The sequence below is a fragment of the Myotis myotis genome, unplaced genomic scaffold (genome assembly GCF_014108235.1).
Source record: "Myotis myotis isolate mMyoMyo1 unplaced genomic scaffold, mMyoMyo1.p scaffold_m19_p_15, whole genome shotgun sequence".
Taxonomy (NCBI): Eukaryota; Metazoa; Chordata; class Mammalia; order Chiroptera; family Vespertilionidae; genus Myotis; species Myotis myotis.
Genome location: NW_023416319.1, coordinates 19,611,472 through 19,634,843, shown reverse-complemented (window position 1 = coordinate 19,634,843; position 23,372 = coordinate 19,611,472). Strand labels below are relative to the sequence as shown.

At 43.2% G+C, this 23,372-nt stretch overlaps 1 protein-coding gene across 6 annotated transcripts in view; it reads left to right on the top strand.

Moving 5' to 3' along the window:
• Positions 1 to 13,718: 13,718 nt before the first annotated feature.
• R3HCC1L (R3H domain and coiled-coil containing 1 like) overlaps positions 13,719 to 23,372 on the top strand; it is a 72,692-nt gene continuing 63,038 nt past the window's right edge. For 2 of the 6 annotated variants that reach the window (XM_036336402.1, XM_036336399.1), the window contains exon 1: positions 14,717 to 14,783. The gene's annotated coding sequence lies outside the window, so the exon portion shown is untranslated. Of the gene's footprint in view, positions 13,812 to 14,681; positions 14,784 to 23,372 lie in introns of those variants that run through there. The other 4 variants (XM_036336400.1, XM_036336401.1, XM_036336404.1 and 1 more) reach the window with 4 other exon arrangements.

The window sequence follows — 23,372 nt, the reverse complement described above, 5'->3', positions numbered from 1 at the left end:
GCATGGGTTTCATCTGTTTTGCTCCTGTTGTATCCCCAGTGCCAAGAATGGGCCCCCTGGCACATAATAGATACCAAATAAACATTTGTGGACTGAACTGGTGAGTTCATCTTCTTGACAGCCTATTCTAAAATTATAGCAGATATTAACATTTGGTGTACTTGGCTATATTTTATAGAAATAAACTTAATCTCTTTGAAAATGAGGCTAAATGTGGTCTTTCCTACTTTTCATGATTTCTCAAAGATTTTGACTGTGGGTCTGAGGTCTGCAAATTCTTTCAGCTGTCTGGGGGATTTTCCATCTAGGTCTAGGGACTAGACAAATTGCATGCACAGAGGACTCACACCCAGCATAAGAGTTACATTCTCAAGTCAGCATTGAAAGCTAAAAGTGCCATGTCCCCAAAATTGTCCTTGAATATCCTTAGCAGGGCAGCAAATCACTGATTCTTAGTTGTGCATCCAAGGAATTGGTTTGTTTGCATTAGGAGCCCCGCAGTATGAAAAATGATCTCTGAACACCCAACTCACTCTTAGCTGCCTAGCTGCCCTTCCTATAGGGGGCGTTTGGAAGCTGACTCTAGTGAGTCCTGGAGCCAGACTAACTTTGAATCCTGGCTCCATCACTTACTTACTAATTACAGGCAGTTACTCAGCCTCTCTATGCACCAGCTTCTTCATCTGTAAAGTGGGATCATAATAGTACCTGCCTCATGGGGTTATATTGGGGACCAAATTTATAAATCCACGAAGGACCTTAGGCTAGCACTTGGCACATAATAAGTATTTGCATTGCTATTACCAATTATTTTATTATCTCCCATCTCATGTTCACACTGGGGCATATGCTCAGTGGGCGGAAAGGCAGGCAGAATGCTCTAGACTACTTAAATTGTAACTGCTGGCTCATTCTCTCCAACTCTCTTTGTTTCTCTCTTTCCCAAATGCCGACGGTAGAATGTGTGACCTCACTGTAAATTGCTGAGGTCCTTTCCTTCTGCTGGAAAGAATTCCAGCTATTCATTCTTCTATGATTGGCATACAATTTCTAGTTTGGACACCTTTGTAAAGACTGGAGAAGATGTGAAAACAAATATGGAATAGTTTGACCTCCTCGTCTGTGTACACACACCTTCCATAGACAATGGGTTTAGCCTTTGCTTGCAGTTCTTCCCCAGACATCACTGTTGAGTCCCTCGGGTTGCTTTTAGCTTTTCCTGGAGCACTGGCTTCTTCTCTAGCTTCAGCTTTTTGGACACTATTCTTACAGATTCATGTGCTTCCCTTTCTTTCAGTATTGAGAAAGAAAAAGTCGGAAGAAAGGCAACACTGCAGAAAATTCATGAAATATAGCCAGCCAGTTTTTGGTTTTTTTAAATGTGAAGAACAGAAAAGAGAGAGGAGGCCTGAGGAGTTGGCATGAGGAGAAAGGAACGTTTGTTGTTATATACGGCAGAAGCGCTGTCCTGCCTGCAGTGATGAATTTCCCGAGGCCAGAGCTGCAGGAGACTTGCAGGGGTCTAGGGAGCAGTCTGCACAAGATGCCAGCTCACTACCGGGAGGCAACTTTTGACCACACCTGGCAAGTTCAGGTATTACAGGTATTTGTTTTTCTTCTAAGTCCTGGGACAGAATTCCTTAGTTCTGAGCTGATATTGAGAACAGTGAGGGGATCCTTCTAAAACAGTGGGTCGCGACCCCTTTGGGTGTTGAACGACCCTTTCACAGGGGTCGCCTAAGACCATCGGAAAACACATATATAATTACATATTGTTTTTGTGATTAATCACTATGCTTTAATTATGTTCAATTTGTAACAATGAAAATACATCCTGCATATCAGATATTTACATTACAATTCATAACAGTAGCAAAATTACAGTTATGAAGTAGCAACGAAAATAATTTTATGGTTGGGGGTCACCACAACATGAGGAACTGTATTGAAGGGTCGCGGCATTAGGAAGGTTGAGAACCACTGTTCTAGAAGAACTCAGGAAGTGCCAGATATTATTACTATCATCCTTGGGCTCAATACTCCATTCAATCATTCATCCAACAAATATTTACTGAGCTCTTATGTTCCAGGTATGATGCAAAACATTGAGGATAAAAAGATGAAGTAGGCACAGTCTCTTCCCTTAAGTTGCTTACGTCTAGTGAGAATGAGAGGCACAAACAGATAACCCTCCTACAGCAGGGTAAGTGCAGTGTCTCAGGCTGGGGGCCTCAGGAGCGGTCCCCAGGCAGCGATCCTAGGAAGTGCCAGGAGAGGGGTGAGAAGCTGAGACAGAGAAGGAAAAGAAACCAAAACAGGGTGTGTTAATGAGCAGGTGATTGCTGTGTGCAGCTGGAGCTCGGGCCCATTGGGGAGTGCTCAGAGCAAGTGCAGAAGCTGTCTCATCTGAGGGTGAGAATCTGACAATTGCCCATGAACACCCACCTTCTGGCCTGCCCTGATGTCTGGCCGAGCACATGCAGGGCTATAGGCAGTAGAAAGCCATGGGTGTGTAGGAAATGATGGTGCCAAAGGATGTAGGCAGAGCACTGGCAGTATCTAATACATGCACTCATAGGAACAAGCACAGGGCACTCCGGGGGCTCCAAGGGGGAGCTCCCAGCTCAACTTGGTTGGGTCCAAGAGGCCTTCCTGGAAGAGGTGACCGTTGAGTAGTGTCCTGTGGGATGCCTTACACCAGAGATGTTTAGCAGTGGCACAGGCTGATGTCTGGCCACACTAAAGATTTTGAACTGAGAGTTTGGCTAAAGTTAAATCAATTTCTACCTATCACCTTGCCTATATGGTTTTGGAGGATGAGAGCAGGATAAGAATGCAAATGGCTGCCATCCTCACAGTGCTATCTTCTGCAGAATTGGGAAATGAGAGGGAACAGCAAGCAGTAAGCTTATGTTTGCTTTTTGCGAAGAAAATAAAAAGTTCAAGGGCTTTTCTGGGTTCATCCAAAACTGACCCCAGGTTTCTGCCTTTTGTGGGTTAGGTGCTTCCTCAGAACATCCTTCCTTCCAGAGCTGCCATCCACAGCCCTGCCCAGCCCCCACAGGCTCGCTGCACTCACTGCTCCTTCATCAGCACCACCTCCCAATTAGACCGAGGATGTGGCAATCGGGCTGCCCAGAATTGCTCTCCCCACCTTCAGCTTGTCCTGAGCAGAGTTCAGATTGCACATTTCCCGACACTCAGAGAGACCCATTAATATTTAGCATGTTACATTTCCAGAGCACTTTGCTAACACGAATTGATCTTTCCGGCACCCCCTTGTGAGACAGCTCAGTGCTGCTGGCCCTACAAGGGACATCAGGCTTTGGAAAATCAGCTACTTACTTAGGCAAGAGCCACTGCTGATGAGTGATAGATCCAGATTAGAACCAGTCGATGACACCAGTTGTCTGAGCCTCCAGACAGAACTCCAGAACACTCCCTCCCTGGAATAAACCCAGCCGTCGGAAGATTTAAATAGAATGGGTTTGTTATCTTTAAATCTGGACCGTTTACAAACCAGTTGCCATTTTTTGGAAATGCTTATTATGTACTTGGAATGGGGCACTTTACATAGAATGTATCACTTAGTAATCACAATCCTTGCCCACCTGCTGTGATGTTGCCACTATTATTATTTAATGCATCAGAAAACCGAGGCACAGAAAGATAAAGTATCCTGCTTAAAGTTGCACAGCTAGTAATTGGAAGAGCTAGGATTTAAACCCAAGCTATTCATCAGGGATCAGGTCAAATAGAATTACTCTTTGTGAAGTTCTATCTATTCCCAAGTAATTCATCAGATGCTTTGCTACATTATTTTTGGAGGTCAGGGAATTGGGGGGCGAGGAATGGGGCACGGAGAGGTGCTGTCTGCAAAAGTGTTCTTGAGGAATGAGAGTGTAAACTAAAGGTATTGGTTACTTGATTTCCTCTGATTTTACCCTTGGCTCCCCATTCCCACCCCTGCTTTAAAGAACAAAGAGAGGCCTAGTTCATCCAATAAATAAGTGTGGGGCCCATATGCCATGAATGGTGCTTGGTTATGACACCTGCCATGGTGGGGTAGAGGCATACACACAGTTATGATTTGGTGGGAGCTGTATAACCAAGAATTATTGGGAGGAGGAGGCAGAAGTAACTTGTTCATCTAGTAAAGTGGGGGGTGTTTAGTGGAGGCTGCACATCCTGAGGCAGGTGTTAAGGAGGTCGATATCAGGGCATAGATGATGCTATGCTGGAACCCAAGGTCCAGTTCTAGATAACTGACTGGTTCACTCAGAGCGCAACTGTGAGATTCAAATTGGCAGAAGTTGCTACATTATTTTATTTATTTTTTTAATTAAATCTTTATTGTTCAGATTATTACAATTGTTCCTCTTTTTTTCCCCCATATCTCCCCTCCACCCGGTTCCCACCCCACCCTCTGCCCTTACCACGCCCCCCCCCCCTGTCCTCATCCATAGGTGTATGATTTTTGTCCAGTCTCTTCCCGCACCCCCCACAACCCTTTCCCCCCGAGAATTGTCAGTCCACTCCCTTTCTATGCCCCGATTCTATTATATTCACCAGTTTATTCTGTTCATGAGGTTTTTTATTCACTTGATTTTTAGATTCACTTGTTGATAGATATGTACTTGTTCATAATTTTTATCTTTACCTTTTTCTTCTTCTTCCTCTTCTTAAAGAATACTTTTCAGTATTTCATATAATACTGGTTTGGTGGTGATGAACTCCTTTAGCTTTTTCTTATCTGTGAAGCTCTTTATCTGATCTTCAATTCTGAATGATAGCTTTGCTGGGTAAAGTAATCTTGGTTGTAGGTTTTTGCTATTCATCACTTTGAATATTTCTTGCCACTCCCTTCTGGCCTGCATAGTTTCTGTTGAGAAATCAGCTGACAATCTTATGGGTACTCCCTTGTAGGTAACTGACTGTTTTTCTCTTGCTGCTTTTAAGATTCTCTCTTTGTCTTTTGCTCTTGGCATTTTAATTATGATGTGTCTTGGTGTGGTCCTCTTTGGATTCCTTTTGTTTGGGGTTCTCTGCGCTTCCTGGACTTGGAAGTCTATTTCTTTCACCAGGTGGGGGAAGTTTTCTGTCATTATTTCTTCAAATAGGTTTTCAATATCTTGCTCTCTCTCTCCTTCTGGCACCCCTATAATTCAGATGTTGGTTCGCTTGAAGTTGTCCCAGAGGCTCCTTACACTATCTTCATATTTTTGGATTCTTTTTTCTTTTTGCTTTTCCACTTGGGTGTTTTTTACTTCTTTGTATTTTAAATCTTTGACTTGATTCTTGCGATCCTCTAGTCTGCTGTTGGATCTCTGTATAATATTCTTTATTTCAGTCAGTGTATGCTTAATTTCTATTTAGTCCTTTTTCATAACCTCAAGGGTCTCACTAGATTTATTGATGGTCTCTGATTTATCGGCGGTTTCTAGAAAATTCTTGAAAAACCTTATAACCGTGGCTTTGAACTCTATATCCAGTCGTTTGCTTTCCTCCATTTCTGTCATTTGTGACCTGTTTCTTTGTCTCTGCATTATGGCTGCTTCCCTGTGTTGATAGGCTGGCTTTCTGTGTTAGTTGTCCTATAGGGCCCAGTAGCTCAGCCTCCCCAATTACCTGAGGTGGACACTCTTGGTGCACCCCTTTGTGGGTTGTGTGCACAGTCTTGTTGTAGTTAAGCCTTGATTGTAGTTGGTATCACTGGGAGGAATTGACCTCCAGGCCAAATGGCTGTGAGAATCAGCTGTGTCTGTGGTGGGAGAATTTCTGTGCTGGAGCCACCCTTCTGGGGCAAGACTTGCTTCAAGTGGGGCTTTGGTGCTCACTGAGTCTGCCCTCAGAGTGTGTCCCTTATGGATCTGAGGAGTTGTAATCTGGATGGTCCCACTCTGACCACTGGGTACGCTGGCACTTGGATCTCTAAGGAGGTGCTAATTTAGCCTCTGCCTGAGGCTACCCAGCAGGAGCTATGAAGAGATCTGCAGATTTCTCTTCTTTGTTTGGGGTTTGGAGGTGCCCAGATGAGGCCCAGCTCTGCACTTTACTTCTGCACCTCCTCTGAGTCTCAGTGTGCTTTTCTTTTTTCTTCTAGTTGTAGAATTTCCACTCAGCCAGCCTTCCTGTGGTTCTGGATGATGTCCGTTTTGTCTTTTAGTTGTATTTTTGAAGTGGTTGTGCGAGGCAGCAATTTCAGGTGTTTACCTATGCCGCCATCTTGGTTTCTCTACACTGTTTTAGAGTTACCGCTCTAAGGAGTCAAGTTGTTCTCAGATCATGAGGACTATGGGCATAATATCACCAAGCCTTCCCTCCAACCAGGCATGGTGGCATTAGATAGTTTAGCTGTACAAGTCCTGACATCAAGCAGTGGAAACTAGTGGTGGGAGGGGAATATGTGTGTGTGTGGTGGTAGTATGGTGGTGGGGTGCTGGCACAACTCACAGCTGCATAAGAGCTTCAGATCCTGTGACCTCACAACCCAGAGAGTCAACCAAAACAATAGTTGTGTCCATGCCCTCTTTAAGGTAGCTTCACCTAGCGTTGAGAGAGTTCTCTGGCTCCTAATTTAGGCTTGGGGGCCTGGAGTCATTGCTGCTCATGAGTCCTCTCTCCTGCTTTTTCTGAATTAAATGGGAGCTGTCCATTGATACCTTGCCCTCCTATTGTCCTAAAAAGTCTTATAATTCCTCCAGTTGATGCCCAAGACCCATACAATTCTGGATAGTAGCACTTTATGAGGGAAGGGTCAAAATACCCCAAATCTCAATAAAATGTGGATGCTTCTGTGCTTATTGGCTGAAAATCACAAAAGCAAAGAAATTTCAAGTGGGGAGGGACCCATCAGGACTCACATTTCCAAGGGGCAGGCTCTTTTAGTCCCTCTCTCCTGGTAACATTTTCTCCTCCATCTTCCATGCCAACCGAGAAATTGTGGTATTATATTGGGAGGCTATTAAAGCTCCGAGGAGATTGTGAAATGCCCCCCGCAGGGTTTTTCTCTTATATATGCCTTGTTCAAACTGTGTACTTTGAAGCTAGGCTGAGAATCATTAAACAGACAGGTGACATGGAGTCCCTAAGAGTCTGAGAACCAGATATCCTCCGTTAATTATCCCAGGACTCCAAAGGATCACACTATTAAAACAGGTGAGCTGGCGTGAGAGGTGGTATAATTTAGTGGCTGAGAGCTCAGACTCTAGAGCCAGACTGTTTGGGTTCAAAACTCAGGTTTTTCACTTATTAGCTGCATAGCCTGGGGCCTCGGTTTCCTCCAGTGTAAAATGATGGTAATAACAGATTGTATCTTGTACTGTTGTGCAAGGATTGACTCAGATGGGACATGTAAAGGGCTTAGCACGGTTCCTGGCACACATTAAGCACTTGTTAAATGCTATTGTTTATTAAAGGGAGAAACTTTTCCTCCTCTAGGGCATTTCTTTCTCCTCCTTATGTCCTTGACCGCTATGGTTGGGAGTTCAAAGGCAAAACAGCTTGCACATGGGCATTATTCCTCCCCCTCTCCATTGCCTTAAACCAGTGGTTTTCAACCTTCTGGCCCTTTAAATACAGTTCCTCATGTTGTGACCCAACCATAAAATTATTTTCGTTGCTACTTCATAACTGTAATGTTGCTACTGTTATGAATCGTAATGTAAATATCTGATATGCAGGATGGTCTTAGGTGGCTCCTGTGAAAGGGTCGTTCGACCGCCAAAAGGGTTGCGACCCACAGGTTGAGAACCGCTGCCTTAAATCAAACTATCACCATTTTTATCCAAGAGCTAAGGTCCCTTTAAGCAGCCATTCCTTATTTAGTCTATTTAAAAAAGAAAAGGTCCTTTGGTTTCATGTTCCTTTATTGTATTTTGTAAGGGACTGAGCACATACTGGATACTATGTAAATGTGAAATACTCTAACAATAGTAACAGAGACAGATGAGAAACTCAAGGAAGCAAAGTCACCATTTTGAATTTAGCGTTTTATTGATGGGCTGAGTGATTTGGGAGAGACAATGCGGCTCCAAAGCTAAAGAGCCCACAGGGATTCAGAGGGCAAAGATCTGAATTTCAGTCACAGCAGTAGGTCTGGTGTCCCCAGGCAGGCAGCTTCCTTCCCCTGGAACTCAAATTCTCCCCAAGCATACTGGGCTTAATGCCACAAAACCATCTCTCAGGGATGTTAAGCCAGGGCTCCATATGTGGTTGTGCAGACTGTGCACTGCACAAGGATGCCAGCTGAAGAAGCAAGTGGGGGCATAATGCAGCCCAAGCTTGCTCATTGATCTGTGCACCCTGGAGATGGGCTTGCCTATCTGGAGGAAGGGGCGCTTTTTTCTCATTTGCATGAAGATACTATATGGGCTAGTGGAGGCCCTGTATGAATGAAGAACACAGAGCTCAGCACATTGAATGGATACCTTCACTCAACACAATTATTCAACACCTACTATGTGCCAGGCTTTATTCTAGGAGCTGCAGATATGGAGATGAATATAAACAATTTCTGCCCTTGGGTCTTTTTTCCTTCATCAGCCCATTCTCCCCTACATTCAATCATCAGCAAGTCCTGTTGGCTCTGCAAAATATTTGTCAAATCCATCCATTTTGTTTTAACACCAGCACTTTGTAATTATTATTACAGTGTATTATTATCATTACAGTGTATTATTTGTAATTATTTCTTACTTAAACTAATGCAGTAAATGGGCTCCCACTTCTACTCCGGTCCTCCAAGCAAAAGCAGAGTGATTGAAATGTGGATCGGAGAACACCACCCCCTTGGTTGCTCTGATTTAATCCACAGTCCTTGCCATGGCCTTAAGGTTGTGCACACCTGACTCCAATTACCTCATGTCATCTGGATCACCTAATTCACACTCCTGCTATCTGTATTAGGGCTCCCCAGAGAAACAGAACCAATAGGAGATATATATATATGTGTGTGTATGTATATATATATATATATATATATATATATATATATATATATATATATATCTCCTATATGATTGTTTTAATACATACACACAAACACTACATATGTTTATCTAAATAAGATATATATCCTATTATATGTATAGTGGTGGCCCGGTGCACGGATTCATGCTCATTTAATTAATTAAAGGAAATTAATTTGAAGAAATATTTTAATATCGCTATTTGTCCTTTCTCTATAATAGAAGTGTCAACCAAATTCACAATCGACAATGACAGATGGAAACACACACGTGCGATTGGCCCCAGAGAGAGCTTTGTATATAAAGAATAAACTTGCTTAATTAGACCTGCTTTCTGATTTAGCTAAACTTTTTCCAACCCAGTGAAGCACCCCAACTTCTCTTTCAGGTAATTGTGAGCAACACAGCAGTAAATATCAACATGAAGCAGATTATTATTGTAGATCTCAGGGAGAACAAAGGGTGAAATATTTAACAGTATTTTCATTGTTTGACTATATTCTGTGCAGTGAGAAAACCTGAAGTCATTTTCAAGTTCCACCATTTCTTACTACTTTTCAGTTGGGTCAAGTTTTTAAACTTTCTAAATCTCTGTTTTCCGGCTAATGAAAAGAAAATAGGATCCCACTGAGTCTCCTATTAACCTACTTTAGGACTTCTGTGAGGATCAAATGAGCTGAGGCTTGAGAAAACACTTCACAGACTTTTGGTTAAAGTGTAAAATGTTTGCACCTGGCTATAAAGCAAGTCGTGTTCCTGGGCTGAAGAAACTCCAAGGAGGCTAGTCCCTAGGACAGTGGTCAGCAAACTGCGGCTCGGCAAACCACGGCTTGCGAGCCACATGTGGCTCTTTGGCCCCTTGAGTGTGGCTCTTCCACAAAATACCGACTTCTGCGCATGGGCCACGAAGTTTCAATCGCACTGTACATGCACGCCCACACATGCATGGTATTTTGTGGAAGAGCCACACTCAAGGGGCCAAAGAACTGCATGTGGCTCGTGAGCCAAGGTTTGCCGACCACAGCCCTAGGGAGAGGAAGCCAGGCGTTGCTACATGATGTCATTACCTGGTGCCCACAGCCACCATTTCTGGGCTGGGCTGGGCTGTGGGCTGCATTTTGCACCATGGGGTCTCGGCAGTGTCAGCTGTGATTTGGTGAGCTGTCGCTCCGGGGTGGTGTTGGGGCCTGTGTCCCACTTAGGGGAAGCTGAATGTTGGTTTGTCAGTGCCAGGTCCGTGGTGCCGTTTCTGTGTAAATGACCAGTGCGTGTCACGACAGCTCCTGTGTTGAGTGTCTGCCCCCTGCGGGTCAGTGCACATCATAGTGACCGGTCGGAAGGTCGGACTACTTAGCATATTCGCCTTTTATATCTATAGATATCATATATATATGCTATATCCTATATATAGGATATATATTCTATATATGTATGTATATACAAAAGGAGATTTATTTTGAGGAATTGGCTCATGCAGGTGTGGAGGCTGAGAAGTCCCACAATCTGCTGTCTGCAAGCTGGAGGCCTAGGAAAGCCAGTGGTGTAATTCAAGTCTGAGTCTGAGGCCTGAGAACCAGGGGAACCAATGGGATAAATCTCAGTTCAAGGACAGGTGAAGACTAACAGACAAATGTCCCAGCTCAGGTACACAACCAAGAAGGGATTGAATTCTCCCTTTTCCTGATTTTTATTCTATTCAGGCCCTCAGTGGATTGAATGGTGCCCACTCATATCAGAGAGGGGAGCAATATACAGTTGACTCTTGAACAATATGGGTTTGAACTGCACTGATCCACTTATACTTGGATTTTTAAAAAATAAACATAGAGTCAGCTCTCCTTATTCCTGAGTTTCATTCTGCAGATTCAACCAACCACCAAGGATCTAAAACAGTATTTTTTGATCCGTGCTTGGGAATCCACAGGAAGTGGGGCTGACTGTTTGCATTATCCTATGCCATTTTATATAAGGGACTTAAGCACCGATAGATTTTTGGTATCCTCAGGATATTCTGCAGCCAATCTCCCATAGATTCTGAGGGAGATGACCGTGAGACGACTGTGGACGAATCAAAAGCTATACATGGATTTTCCATTGCACAGTGATTGGCTCCCCTAACCCTTATGTTGTTCAAGGGTCAACTGTACTTTACTGATTCCACCAATTCAAAAGCTAATCCCATCTGCAAACATCCCCAAGTACACACTCAGAAATAATGTTTAATCTGGGCATTCTGTGGCCCAGTCAAGTTGACACCACATAAATTTAATGATCACACCATGCCAGCAAAACTGACCATTCTGTCCTTCAAACAACCTAGCTCTTTCTTTGTACAGTCTGGTCCATTTGGCTGGAACACTTCCCCCCTGGTTCTCCTCTTGATTATTATTTTTTTCATCCTTTGTTGCTCAGTGGAAAGATCACTGCCTCAGAGAGCTTACTGGACCACCCTGTTGAAGTAGATCACCACTCGATGCCAGGATGTTCTATCACAAAGCAGCCGGGCTGAATTTGTATGTATAGAGTTCTCTGTTTATTTTCTGTCTTATCTGCTAGATTGTAAGCACCATAACAGTAAGAACTATGCTTGTTTGTACTCCACTGTATAACTCTTAAGCATCTTGCTAGTGTCTGGTACACAGTAATAAATATCAATAAATATTTGCTAAATGAAGTTGTCGTAAGGAATTCATCTAATAGAGGATTCATCACCACAATACAATGAAGAGATGTGTGTTATGACAAAGGCAGTGTTGCCCTGGCAAACTGACTCTCAAAAAAAAAAAAAAAAAAAAAAGAGCCCTAATTTGTCATTTGCTGATTTCCATGGTGGTATAAATACTCCCATCACAGCTGATTTCAAGCCACCAAAGGTAAGAACTGAATTGCAAAATTCCTGAGAGCTTAAATTGGCTTTTCAAAGTTGATGCGAGCTGGCTCTGGCATATCAATGAAAGAAAGGTCAGCATGGGTGCAATGATTACCCAGGAAAGAGGCAATAGTTCACCCTGGGGAAGCTCAGCAAAGACTTCCTGGAGGAGGTAATACTCGATCTGTGTTTTGGATGATGGGTGTGTTGGCTCACGTTCTATGCCACTTAAACTGGCTAATGTAGCCCTGCTCTCAGTAGCCCACATTCAGCCGTCCTTGGCTCCCCTACTCAGCTCACCTTTGCTGGGCTGGGAGTTATCACCTGACAGTCCAATCCTCAGAAAATCCTTCTATATGGCAGGTGTTCTACTGGGTTTGCTTTGACTCCAACAGAGGAGGATAATATAGAGTACACTTAGTCACGGGAGAAAGGGAAGGGTTTTCCAAACAGAGGGACAGCTTGTGCAAAAGTGAGAGGGTGAATGCAATACAGCAGTTTGGTAAATCTCGATGTGTAAGGGAGGGAGTGGAAGGACACTAGCTCCTGACAGGCGATGTTGATAGGCTGAGGAGCATAGACCGATTCCCAGCCTGGGCAGAGGAAAAGGGAAAGACTGCTTACTTTTCCTGTATAATTCTTACCACAGCTGGTAATTGTGGGTTTTTGTGGTTATTGCTGGGTCTCATTTTTGGTATGGAGTCATTTGATTAATATCTGTCTCTTCCAAGAGACTGTAAACTCCACAAGGGCAGGGACGGCCTTGCTTGCTGTTATTGTTAAGCAGCAAAAATACAACCTTGTTGAATAACTGAATCATCTGGGGAATTTTTGGAAAAAAAAAAAATGCCCCTGCTTACCTACCTCACAATAGGGTGTGCTATAATCTTTCTCTGAACCTTCCAACCACGGTATGGGGGGGTGGGAAGTAGTAGAGCTGACTTCCATATGTTGCAAAAGTCACCCCAAAGGATTCATCCCTGTTCCCCTTCTCAAACTTAATCAAGTGGATCCTTTACAAGATTTTACCCAAAAGATGACAGGAGTAAAATGTTCCTTTGCATATAAGGGCCCGATGGTAGTAGGGAGGATTGGATAGAGGTGCTAAGGAACTGAGGCCAGTGAGGAAGACCATGCATGAGTAATCAGGTAAGAAATAATGCAGGTCTGAGTTAAATCACTGGCAGTGGGTGTGAAGACGGAAGAGGTTCAAGAGATGCTTGGGAGGTAGATTTGGTGACTATTTGGGCATAGGTGGTAGAGGAAGTGAGAGCGAGGGAGGAATCTAGGTTGAAGGTGGGAGTTTCACTTTTGAAATGTCTGTGGGACACGGATGAGGAGGGGTCAGTCTATGAAGTTGGGAATACAAACATCCAATTCAGGAGAGGAGGGGCAGGAGCCTCCCCTCCCCCAGTGAAATACCAAGAACTCTGGAGAACACGAATATATGAGACGGGTTAGAAAAACAATTCTTGGAGCCTGAGAGGAAGAAGGAAAACCTGACTAGTGTCAGAAAATAAGTGAAAAAGAATGTCCAACAGCGTCAAATGGTGCCTAACACTTAAGTCAGAGGACCTGAAACTATCTCTGATGAATTTGGCAACAAGGGCATTTTCTGTGGAGGCCGAGGACGAAGGAGGAAGTGGAGACAGCGAATTTAGACTATATTTTTCAAGAAACTTGGCTGTGAAGAAGAGGGATGGTATGACTGAGTGGGATGGGAAGAGATTCGAGTTCCTTTGTAGCTGAGCCCAAGGGGTAAGAGTTGAGCATAAGCACCTTCTCCACCTCTTCATTTTGCTAGCCCCGCCCCCCCACGTGACCCGTGGCAGCCGACGGCCCGGGACTACATCCCCCAGAAGGCCCCTCGGCGCGGGGCGGAGTCGAGGCCTGGCGCTCGCCCCCGAGGCGCCGACGGAAGAGCCAGAGCTTCGAGGAGGCGGCGGCGGAAGCGGGGAGCGACGGCGCGCCCGGTAACTAGCTGCCCCGAGCCCTATCCCTCCCTCCGTCTCTCCTTCCCTCCCTCCGTCCGTCCTTCCCTCCCTCCCTCGGCACCCCGAGCCGGGGCTCGTGGCGTTCCCTTCTCCCCTCACACCTGGGACGGGAGTTCCTTTCTCTTTAGTTTGCTACCGGTATTTTTTCCTCACGTGACACGCAGGGCGGGCCCCCGCCTGGGGCGGAGGTTACTGGGCAGCTCCCGCCCTTCGACCCCCGAGGGACTGGGGTTGCGGGGGACCCTACCGTCCTACCGAGGCCCTTTGGCTCTGCCTGGGGGTGCGTGCCCGCTGAGGGCCCTCGCCCCAAAACTCCCTGTAGCGGGGACGTTCTTTTCTGGGTTTCAACAGGTACTGAGTGGGTCCGTGGCCACTCGGGGGCCCGGGGCTGTGGGCCGCAGAGGCCGTCGGGAGACGCCCCCGGGCCGTGAGCGGTGTCCGGGGTGCGAGCCTGGGGCGTGAGTCCACTCCCTCCGCTGCCCGGGAGCCGTGGGCTCTGCGCTGGGAGTGAGCAGTCGGTGCGGGAGGAGGCACTTCCTGGTTTTCTGGGGCGGCCTCGGGACGCCCTGTGCCGGAGCGTTAGTTTTCCTCAGCAGTAAAGCCGCCTCTCGGAGTGGCGGAAGGGAAGACCCCCAGGATGGGAGCCTGAGGTCCGGGGGAGGCGTCTAGGTCTCCACTTGCCGGGCCTGTGGTCCTTGTAGCCCGTTTCCCGCAGCCCCGGCCCGGCTTCCCTCTAGGAAAGCGGGGACCGTAGCCCTGGCCCGCCCGCCCGCCTTCCAGTGTGAGAGAGCCCGTGTCCCAGGTGACCGGAGCCTCCCGTCGTTAGGTCCAGGTCAGTGGCATTTTAAAGTCACGTTCGTGTTTTTTCCTAAACCTGGAACAGGGTCATGCTGTTGATGAAGATGAAATGAGTTAATAAACAGGTGGCAGCCGGTGCCTGTAGAAACGAAGGTGAGCCGTTCACGTGTGCTGGTGCCATGTTCCCGGGGAGGAGGTGGCTTCAGGGCCCCGCCTGTCACCTGCGGAGGCAGTTTTTAAACTTCGTCTGGATTTTAAGGTCCGTCAGGATCTGGACACGTCCCTCCCGCCAACACAGACACACCTGTCTACCCCCTTGTTCTGTTGGCACATTATTTCAGGTGCAGGTGTCTCAGATTCGGTGCTCAGCTAATGCCTGTCTTCAGCAGGTCTGTGTCTTTCCCCCCTTCCCGAGACCGCCAGTGCTGACCCGCTCTGACCCCTGCACAAACCCCGTCACCTTGTGCGCATACCCGCTCACCTGAGGGGGGTGTGCTCACCTAGCCGAGGGACGTGTGCCAGGTGCCTGTTTGGCCTCAGAGTTCGAATTCAGAATATAAACAGCCAGTATTCTAATTTTGTTTCTTTTTCTGGCAGTTGAGCTCTGAGACTCTAAGCAGGTGGCTTTTGGTCTCCGTTTTCTTCCCCTTTTAGAGAATGGGGATTTTATAATAAAATTTTTATGGGTTTGGAGGAGGAGTAGTGAGGTGACCTTAACTTGTATTTATTCTGAAATAACTGGTGGGAAACTATTTGAATGTGGTTCAGAAAAGCAAAGAGGTTGGCAGTGCAGGGAATCGGTTGAATGTACAAAGTCGAACCAATTTGAGTTCCAAGTCCTGGTGTTGTGACTTGTATTTATGACTTTTAGCAAATTGATCTCTAAGACTGTTTACCAGTCTCTAAAATGGAGATAATAGCATTTACCTTGCAAGGTGTCTATAAAGATTAAATGAGATAGAAATATAAAGAGCTTAGTAGTGCCTTAGTAGTGCTGTTGTAACTGATGATGATGATAAAAACATAACTCTAGTATTTTCTTGAGATTCCTATTTTTATTTGTAAAACGAGGATAGCTATCCTTAACCCATAAACTTAAAATACTGTAAGTTTTCAGATTGCAGGTTTTTTTTTTTTTTAAGCAGTTGCAATTATGTAAAGATTATATAATGCTGCTTTTCACTTTTAGAGGTTTCTAAAATGCTGTTGTGAAAAGATTTTTGGGATGTGATGTTTCATTTATAACCTGTAGTAAGAATGTAGCTTTGTGTCTGCACATAGTAGATTTTAGCAGAACAATGATCTGTGTATGACTTAGATATTGACCATTAATTGATTAGGACAGACTTTTATAAGAGCATTGTTTTGTCTTGCCTTCCTCCCCAACTTTTTTTTTTAAGCCAGACTAATTGACTTTAAAAGTTCATCTTAATGGGGTAGGGTCCTGAAGACTGGGTGACATCATTTTTTCTTTTTTGAATGTGAAGCTTTTTAAAATTATAGTTGACATACAGCATAATGATTTGACATTTATATACCTTACAAAGTGATCACCACGAAAAGTCCAGTAACCATCTGTTATCATACAAAGTTTTGTTATGTTATTGACAACTTTTCTTCCCCATGACTTATTTATGTTATAACTACAAGTTTGTATTTCTTAATCCCCTTTATCTTTTTGCCCATCCCCTCACCCCTCTGGGAACTATCAGTTTTTCTGTATCTATGAGTCTATTCATTTGTTTAGTTTTTTAGATTACACATGTAAGTGAAATGATATAGTATTTGTCTTTCTCTGACTTATTTCACTTAGCATAACACCTTCTAGGCCTGTCCATGTTTTGGCAAATGGCAAGATTGCATTCTTTTTCATGGCGGAGTAATATTCCTGTGTCTGTGTGTGTCCACTTCTTTACCCATTTATCTATTGATGAACACCTAGGTTGCTTCCATATCATGGCTATTGTAAGTAATGCTGCAGTGAACATAGAGGTACATACATCTTTTCGAGTTAGAGTTTTGTTTTCAGATACGTGCCCAGAAGTGGAATTGCTTGGGTCCTCATTTGTCTCTTATTATAGCCTTTGTTTTAAAGCAGGGTGGGAAACCTTTTTTCTGCCAAGGGCCATCTGGATATTTATAACATCATTCTGGGGCCATACAAAATTATCAACTTAAAAATTAGCCTGCTATATTTGGTCAAACATTTAATTAACTCACCCTTGATGTGTTGGCAGAGCCAGAACAAATGATTTTATGGGGCTTATAATAAGGCCTGTGGGCTGGATGTTCCCCACCCCTCTTTTAAAGCTTATTTTGTCTGATAATTATTTCTTCCCAGCTTTTGTTTGTTTCCATTTTAATGAAATATTTTTTTTACATCCTTTTACTTTCAGTCTGTGTCTTTCGACTGAAATGAGTCTCATCTTAGGCCACATATGTAAGGGTCTTGTTTTGTTTTTTAATCCATTCAGGGGGGACTTCATTTTTTGAAGGCGGAAACTCTTGGTGACTGATGCTGATGGTGGCTTTGGTTTGTGTGTATTTGCAAGGAGTGAGAGTTTAGAGATACTAGGAGAAAAACCTAATAGGGAAAACTGACTTGTTGGTCAAAGCAGAGTCTTTTGGTTAAGAAATGAAATATTTGTTTTAAATTCTTCCAACCTGTTGACTGCAAGATGTTAGTAGATTCAGATGTTTAGGAAATGTTCCCTTATTCTCTTTTTTGATGTGGTATTCCCTGGCCTCTGCTTTGTCAGTTTCATTCTTATTCATGAACCTGTAAGATATTTTTCACTACAGATTTGTATACAAAAATGTAAGTGATCACTTTCATTAAAATCTACTTTGTGTGCTGTAATGTGTTTTTCCTTTTGTGTTTTAAATATTTTTTTGACTCTTACTTAAAAGAAGTTTTTGGAAGGTAGACACATTCTCAGCTATAGTATCTAACTGTACATAGTGACGCTCAGTTAGTGATGATTGTGCTGAATAGTTCTGAATAAGAACATTTTGTTGATTGTCCTATGTCCCTAAGGCATGCTCCGGAGAGGCAGTCTGGTATTGTGAAAACAACATAAGCTTTGGAGTCAGACTGATCAAAGTTTGAGCCTGGGCTCTGTTGTTTATTATTTTGTGACTTTGGTTCCTATAATCATTCTGAGTTTATTTTCTCATGATCTGTAAAACGGATAATAATGCCAACCTGCATAACTGAAAAATTTAGACATTGTTTGAACTCGGTAAATCTAGCCAGGCTTAGATAGATGGTGGTGTTACTACTATTTTCAGTTTTTATTGTATTTTTCTCATAGTTATGAATTTTGGTGATACATCTATGTTCATTCCCTCAATGCTTTACATGATCAGTGTATTTTTCTTCCCTCAGCCAAGGTTAAGGTTGTTGATCATGACCATGGTATCCTGAAACAGCAAAGCTAATTGGCCAACATGTTTGAATCTGTGACCCTGTCCTCATTAGCTCCTATTAACTAACCATTCACAAAATATCTCACCAGAATGAATAAGACTGCTATATTGTTGGTTCGGCATTCATGCGCTCATTAGACATAATAGAAGTAAATGAGCGAATACTGAAAGTAAAAGTATATATTTTTAATTACAAAACTTTATAAATATAGGACTAGCCCTCACATTATGTATGAAACTGGTGACTTGCAGGATGACATTGAAAACCACTAGCCTGAACTATAATTTAGACATTACTTTTAGCTGTTGAAAATGTATTTGTTGCAGACTTCCCACTCATAGGAAAGGTGAGAAGAAATGGAACTAGGCTCTTCATGTCTTGAAAGAGAACCCTACTCCTATGCCACCAACCACAAAATGTGCTCTTAGTGGGGAAAACAGAGTTCTCCACTGATGTTCCTGGCAGGATGGATGAAGCCTGGGTAACTCCAAAGAGCTTATTGAATTACAGTGAAATTCCAGTTGTCAGAGCTTGAGATAGAAGAGAAGTTATAGGGTGTAGCTCAGCAGCAGTAAGACTGAATTTGGAGAGGATTTTCTCCTCAATAAAACATGGGCCAGTTGCTCCCAGCTCATGGTGTGCATTTTTCACTGTCTTTTGCTAGCCTTCTGTATAGTTTTCCATTCTTCAAATTCACTCTTCAGTTTTATAAATATTTGTTGTTCCTTCTGTATCTTTTTTTTTTTTTTGTAATGTCAAACACAGTTGGTTTCTGACAAGGGTTAAAAATATGGAAGCAGAGAAGCACTGTTGGAAACAGCAGGTTCTGGTATCTAGTAAGGTTCCCAAGTAACAGGTTAACCTGTGAATATGATGGTATGGTTTTTTGGAATAGTCAAATGGCTGATAGTTCATAACCATTTAACTTGGTGCAGAGGCAAAAATATGGGCAAAAGATTTGTTTCACTCCTTAATATGTAATTTGCCTCTTAGAAAAGAATATATGTAATGTTAATAATTGGCTTGCAGTTGGGCTGTTACAAGTTCTTTCCCACCATAAAAGTGTATGTCTTTTTTTTTTTTTTAACTTTTATTTTTTTATTTTTATTTTTTTCTCTTAATTAAATCTTTATTGTTCAGATTATTACATTTGTTCCTCTTTTTTCCCCCCATAACCCCCCTCCTCCCAGTTCCCGCCCCACCATCTGCCCTCACTCCCCACCCACTGTCCTCATCCATAGGCGCACGATTTTTGTCCGGTCTCTTCCCGCATCTCCCACACCCCTTTCCCCCCCAAGAATAGTCAGTCCATTCCCTTTCTATGTCCCTGATTCTGTTATGATCACCAGATTATTTATTCACTTGATTCTTAGATTCACTTGTTGATAGATATGTACTTGTTCATAATTTGTATCTTTACCTTTTTCTTCTTCTTCCTCTTCTTAAAGAATACTTTTCAGCATTTCATATAATACTGGTTTGGTGGTGATGAACTCCTTTAGCTTTTCCTTATCTGTGAAGCTCTTTATCTGACCTTCAGTTCTGAATGATAGCTTTGCTGGATAAAGTAATCTTGGTTGTAGGTTCTTGGTATTCATCACTTTGAATATTTCTTGCCATTCCCTTCTGGCCTGCAAAGTTTCTGTTGAGAAATCAGCTGACAGTCTTATGGGTACTCCCTTGTAGGTAACTGAGTTTCTTTCTCTTGCTGCTCTTAAGAGTCTCTCTTTGTCCTTTGCTCTTGGCATTTTAATTATGATGTGTCTTGGTGTGGTCCTCTTTGGATTCCTTTTGTTTGGGGTTCTCCGTGCTTCCTGGACTTGTAAGTCTATTTCTTTCACCAGGTAGGGGAAGTTTTCTGTTATTATTTCTTCAAATAGGTTTTCAATATCTTGCTCTCTCTCATCTTCTGGCACCCCTATAATTCTGATGTTGGTACGTTTGAAGCTGTCCCAGAGGCTCCTTACACTATCTTCGTATTTTCGGATTCTTTTTTCATTTTGCTTTTCTGGTTGGGTGTTTTTAGCTTCTTCGCATTTCAAATCTTTGACTTGATTCTTGCGGTCCTCTGGTCTGCTGTTGGGAGTCTGTATAATATTCGTTATTTCAGTCCGTGTATGCTTAATTTCTAGTTGGTTCTTTATCATAACATCGAGGGTCTCATTAGATTTGTTGAGGATCTCATTAAGTTTATCGACGGCTTCTAGACAGTTCTTGAGAGACCTTAAAAGTGTGGTTCTGAACTGAATATCCTCCATTGACAGTTTTGTCCTGTTTCTTTGTCTCCGCATTTTTTTATGCTTTCTTGGTGCACCCCTTAGTGGTCTTTGTGTGCCGTCCTCCTGTAGTTAAGCCTTGATTGTTGTAGTTAATACTAGGGGGATTTGACCTCCAGGCCAGCTGACTGTGAGAATCAGCTGTGTCTGCAGTGGGAAAACTTCTGTCCTCTAGGGAGGTGCTAATCTAGCCTTTGCCTGAGGCAAATGGCTCTGCGCAGGGCTTGGGCGGGGCGGGTGGGTCGCTCTGGCTTGGGATCAACAGGGTGGGCCGGAGAGAGCAGTTATGGTGGCTCTCAGTTCCGTCCCTAGGGGCTTTGCCTCACAGAGTCCCAGCAACCGCTGCAAACCTCGGAGAGAAAGCTGCCTTCGAGTTCCGACTGAAGCCAGACAGTCCGGCTTCTCCCGTTTGAGTCTGGGTCCCTAGAGACTCGCCCGGATCTGGAGCTCAGAATCTGAGACTCCCTCCCGATTGAAAGCACCAACCACGCCCTCCGTCGCCAGCCCGCTCCGCGCGCACTTCGTACCTGAGTATTTCACTTCAGCACTGCGCCTCCTCTGAGTCTGGGTATGATATTCTCTTTCCTCCTAGTTGTAGAAATTCCACTCAGCCAGCCTTCCTGTGGTTCTGGATGATGTCCATTCCATCTTTTAGGTGTGTTTTGATTTGGCTGTTCAAGGCAGCAATCTCCGGCGTTAACCTATGCCGCCATCTTGGTTCTTCCAGTGTATGTTTTTTTTTGTTGTTTTTTTTTTTTTTAAATGTATTTTATTGATTTTTTATAGAGAGGAAGGGAGAGAGATAGAGAGTTAGAAACATCGATGGGAGAGAAACATCGATCAGCCGCCTCCTGCACATCTCCCACTGGGGATGTGCCTGCAGCCCAGGTACATGCCCTTGACCGGAATCGAACCTGGGACCCCTCAGTCCGCAGGCCGACGCTCTATCCACTGAGCCAAACCGGTTTTGGCCCAGTGTATGTCTTGAGTTGAGAATTTTTGGGGGCAGAATCCAGAGATAATATTCTGGATTACAAAACAACGTCTAATAGCTATCACTTATGCAGATTACATGCCAAGTACTGTGCTTAACATCTCTTTTTTCCTGTTTAATTTATGTTGACATTATTGCAGACCACAAAATGTGCAAAAAATTTACCCAAGTACCTCAGATATTCTCTCTCTCTCTTTCTCTCTCTCTCTCTCTCTCTCTCTCTCTCTCTCTCTCTCGTGTGTGTGTGTGTGTGTGTGTGTGTCTTGAACTGTTTGAGGCAAAGGTACAGACCTATTCTCTGGCATACCTAAATATTTGCGAGTGCATTTTCTAAAAACAAGGACATTCTTTTATGTAACCACAGTGCGGTTGTCAAAATCCTGAAATTAACACTGATTTAATATTACCATCTAATCTATAGACTTGTTCAGATTTCACCCATTGCTCCAATAATGTATTTTTATAGCAAAAGAAAATTTTAGATCATGAAGTGCATTCAGTTGTCATAGCTCTTTAGTTTCCTTTAATCTCTAGCATTTCTTCAGTCTTTCTTTGTTCTTTTCATGACATTGACATTTTTGAAGACTGCAGGCCAGTTATTTTGTAGAATGCCTCTAATTTGGGTTTATCTGATATTTTCTCATAATTGGATTCAGGTTATCCATTTCTGGCAGGAGTACCACAGAAGTAATGTTATGACTTCATTAAGGTAATGTCTGCTAGGTTTTCTAGTGTGAAGTAACTGTTTTTTCTTTCATAGTTTTTTTGGTGATAAAATATATATAACATAAAATATACCATTTAGTCATTTTAACTGAAGTTAACTACATTCACATTTTGTAATTTTGACGTATCTTTGACAAAATACTTGAAACTATAAATATATTCTGTTACTTCTTGAACTTTTACTCACTGATTTTAATATCTATTAGTGATTTCTGTCTGAATCATTTTCATGATGGTTTCTAAATGATGATTTTTTAAATTCCATCATTTTCCTATGCTTATTTATAATACTACTTTACTTCATTATTTTGATGCTGTCCCTGATTTGGCCAGTGGGAAGCCCTAAGATGATCTGTCTCCTTTCGGATTGCTCTTGTTATTTTAATAATTTTCTACTTTCTACCACAACAAGATGTTCTAGGCCAGGGGTGGGCAAACTTTTTGACTCGAGGGCCACAATGGGTTCTTAAACTGGACCGGAGGGCCGGAACAAAAGCATGGATGGACTGTTTGTGTGAACTAACATAAATTCAAAGTAAACATCATTACATAAAAAGGTACGGTCTTTTTTTTTTTTTTTTTAGTTTTATTCCCGCGGGCCGTAGTTTGCCCATGGCTGTTCTAGGCCCATCCTAGACTTTCCCAGCCCAAGCCTTAGAATGAGTTATTTTTTCAAGGATCTCTGGTTGCTTTTAATAGAGAATGGCATTATAAGCCAGGACCTGGATTCTAGATGTCCTCATTGCTGCTGTGTGTCATTACTTCTAGGCCCTCTTAGCAGGTATCTGGGAAATAGATACATGTGATATAGGAATACGTGTGTTTGTGTCTACACCACTGATTCTAATCCAACACTACAGAATTTATTCTAGCCTTCATTTTATCTTTATAACTCCTCCTCTTAACAGAAACCTAGCCCCATTATTCATGTTTTTACTTACTGGCTCAATTCTAGAATATCAGAAAAATAGGTTAAAAATTGCTAGCTCATACCACTATTTAAAAGACACCGAGTAGCCTGGCTGGCGTGGCTCAGTGTTTGAGCACCAACCTGTGAACCAGGAGGCCATGTTTTGATTCCTGGTTGGGGCACATGCCCGGGCTGTGGGCCGGGTCCCTGGTGTGTGGCATGCAGAAGGCAGTCGATCAATGACTCTCATCATTGATGTTCCATCTCTCTCTCCCTCTCCCTTCCTCTCTGAAGTCAATAAAGGTATGAAAGACACCTAGTAAATAGAGTTCAATATTTGTTGATAGTTTTTTCCTTTAGCATAAATCTAAAGCATAATCATTTAGTCTACTAGTAAATCTCCACT